The sequence below is a fragment of the Capsicum annuum genome, unplaced genomic scaffold (assembly GCF_002878395.1).
Source record: "Capsicum annuum cultivar UCD-10X-F1 unplaced genomic scaffold, UCD10Xv1.1 ctg2682, whole genome shotgun sequence".
NCBI classification, from domain to species: Eukaryota; Viridiplantae; Streptophyta; class Magnoliopsida; order Solanales; family Solanaceae; genus Capsicum; species Capsicum annuum.
Genome location: NW_025833140.1, coordinates 96,311 through 100,085, shown reverse-complemented (window position 1 = coordinate 100,085; position 3,775 = coordinate 96,311). Strand labels below are relative to the sequence as shown.

General features: G+C 36.2%; 1 non-coding gene across 1 annotated transcript; it reads right to left on the bottom strand.

The window, feature by feature from the left end:
• Positions 1–316: 316 nt before the first annotated feature.
• Positions 317–420, bottom strand: LOC124890909. Its single transcript, XR_007049433.1, has one exon. It is a non-coding gene; the product is annotated as a small nucleolar RNA R71 (small nucleolar RNA).
• Between the last annotated feature and the right edge of the window lie 3,355 nt (positions 421–3,775).

The following is a 3,775-nucleotide window of genomic DNA, read 5'->3' as shown; positions in this document are numbered from 1 at the left end:
TTAAGGACCCATTTGATGGGAACCTCAATAACAAGGACATCTTTATGATGCTACATGTGTTACAAATGAAGGGTATATTCGGGGGTCAAGGACATAAAGATCCATATCTATATTTGAAAATTTTTGTTGAGGTGTGTGCCCTGTTTTACATTGCTCATATCAAAAAAAAGTCCATTAGGTTGTGGCAATTCGCATTCTCTTTAATGGGTGAAACGATGTTATGGTTGAGGACTCTACCCGTTGGGTCCATCACATCTTGGGTTGAGCTTATGGATGCCTTTTTGGATTGGTATTTTCCTCCTTTAAAGATAATATGATTTCCAGACAAAATTACAAATTTTTGTCAACTCAATGTGGAGCCTTTGTATGAAGTATGAGAAAGTTTAATGAAAAGATCATGCAATTCCCTAGCCATGAAGTGTCGGAGAAGATGCTTCTTCAAATATTGTAAAGGACGTTAGACCAATTCAACAAAATGTGGTGGACAACGCTTTTGGTGGGTCACTTGTAAAGTTATCATATGGAATAGCTTCGACTATGCTTGAGCAAATCACAAAGCAAAATAGGGGGTGGCATACAAGGGACACCGAAGTAGCTGCAGGATATACCGCTACCTCAATTGTGAACAAAGAGCAAAGAAAGACAGATCATGAAAGGGATGAAAATATGGCTAAGATGATGAAACAATTAGAACTCCTTATAAAGCATGTGATGAGTGCACCCGTAAAAGAAGTCAATGTCGTTGTATCTAAAGGGTAAGATGAGGATAAAGCAAAGGCCCTTGATAAGGAGATAAGGTACTTTGCTAATCATCTGTGGGATTCCCGCTCGGCCTACCAAAGGCAAGATGGGAACCAAGATTGGAACGATCATGATCGAGAAAGGGAATGGTGTGATAGAGATAGAGATTGTTATTGGAGGGATAAAAAAAGTGAGTATGATAGGTATGTGTCACAACCCCATTTGGAGTCATGATGGCACCTACCACATCTCATCGGTAGGTAAGCCAATACTGTAACCTGGATCTATTGCAGTGGGTTACCTTGGTAAGAACGTCCAACATGGACTTATATGTGAACATAATATATAACAACAATATTTCACAACTAAGAACAACCGATATTCAAATACAAATCCCTCAACCTAATAGTATTAATGCAAGAGCTTCTAAACTTGACAAGAGGAATTTGCAATCTTAGAATCTAAAATGTCTTAAATAATATGATACATTTGTCTCGAAAGCAAAAGTCAAATAAGGATAGAGGGGAAAGAGGAAAACTCGATCTCTAAGATCTCACACTGTCTCCCAATAGACAATTCATACGAACTAGCTCAACAACGACAACTAGAACCTGGGTCTGCACCAAAAAGGTACAGAAGTATAGTATGAGTACCAAAACACTAGTACACAGTAGGCATCATCAGCCGACTGTAAAAACATCTATACTACTAAAGCAATAACATGACATACTATCTCAATATACTCTATATTTTCCATAACAACCGAATATCATCTCGAAAGTGTAAAAATATATACACATTAGTAAAGAATCTACATGACATAATGATCATCAACAAATATTAGAACAATAAGCACAAGAACTTACCATGACGTCCCATACCGACGGGAGGTACACAAAAGAGAGAAGAACAAAGAACTCATCACGACAACCCATACCACCGGAGAGTACAGAAAAGAATATCAAACAAGAACTCATCACGATGTCCCATACCACCGGAGAGTACTACAAAAGAATACAACTAATAATACAATAAAGCACACTATTCCATCAATTAACTGACACCGCGGGTAGCTCAATCCTGCCATAGATCAGTACCAAAATACACTTCCAAATACCCATACCATAATCTAGCATAAAGAAGGCAACATTATCATAGCATAGACATGTAGTCATTAATTCTATAATTCATTGATAAACACCGCGTGAAGTCGATACTAGTTATCATTATCCTTCCATGGATCAATAGATTACAAGTCTTATCATTACTAGCCATCAAATTAGGAAAAACTACAAGCCACCCATATTATAGGTTATTCATCTATCATAAGGCCATTCTTTAGCTAGCATCTTCATTACACGATTTATCAATTAAGCCATCTTAACCTCACTTAATAGAAGATAATTTAACCAACCATCATGCAACACTAGGTCCATCATTACTAAGCATGTTACAACCTTAAGGGCTAATTTCCATATTTTAATCAAGTAAAGTCCAACAACTAGTTTATTAGGTTTCTAGTCTCCAAATAGAAATCATATATTTTAGAAGTAACTAGTTATCAATAAGCCACTTTACTAGGAAAGATTTCATAATACAACCTCTTATTCAAGTCAAGGATATACATAATAGGTTAACCCTTGATTCTACGCAAGATTATTCACACCACTAAGTCTTAACCTAATATTAGGCATAGGTTTCATCCAGTTACTAATTTAGCATCAACAAGGGTCACACCTCTCATTTACTGATTTGGAACAAGAAATGAATAGCAATATACCAAGAGAGACCTCATATCTCAAAAACATAGGTGATTGGCCCCACACAGCCTAAACTTACAAATATCAAAGCATATAAGTAAATTTGCCCCACATGACATCGTAATGTTCTTACCTCTTCCAGATTTAATAGGCATCATCATAATATCACATTTTCCTTTGAACATGAACCGGGCATTATAATATTATCACATTTTCCTCCGGACTCAAACTGGACATCATCATAATATCACATTTTCCTATAGACTCAAACCGTACATCGTCATAATATCACATATTCCTCCAGATACAATAACATACATCCATATACATAGCCAATCCAACAAACATGCACAAAAGTTTACAATATAAGAAAGTAGGGATGTAGGATACACTTGCTATTTTACCTTGCTAATAAGCTTCACACGTAATATGATCATAAACAAGAGCATGAGTATTTACAAGACATCCACAATAATCACTTAACAAGATTATTCAAATCATGATCACAAGATAATCCACTAATTGAGTTCAAGCATCATAACTCCTATGTAGAAATAGTTTAGACAATTACCACGTATCTAGGTCACTAAGCATTTACCTAGTTCAAACTTAAGGTGGGTCAAGTCCCATTTATAAATCTCCGAGAAAGCCAAAGTTTTACTAACACTTGTCTAGGTTCTACCCATAATTAGGCTAAGTCATCTTTATCTCGCCATAAGGGCCTACCGATCCTTTGTAGGTCTATAGGGAAAGTCTCTTCAAGAATCCTTCCTAAGTCAACCCTACACCAAGGCCATCTCCTATCTAGGCATTATATAGGTCAAAACACCCCTAAGGATAGAGAAGTATACCAATTATGTCTTCATAGAACAACGATAGTGTTCTCATACTAGTCATGAGACCACAAATAAGCTAACCAAGGTCCTAGACTAATGGTCAAATATCATAGCTTACCAATTAATAGTCTAAAGCAATCAATATATCCCAAGTTCACTATTTAATAAACTAGCATCTAAATTCCCCGCACAATCTCACAATATATCAACAATTACATTAAAAACAAGCTCAATCTAGTCTACGGGTAAGCCTAACCTACCTTGAATCCAAGCAACTCACGATCAAATGAGGTTTTCCTTTCCTTTCCGCAAAGCTTCCTCTTCCATAAGCAATGCTATCAATAATACAATCTAAGCATTACAAGAAGAATAACAATACCCATTATAGCACCATTGTGCCATGTGTTTCAAAGTGACACCAAAATGCTAATTGGGTTT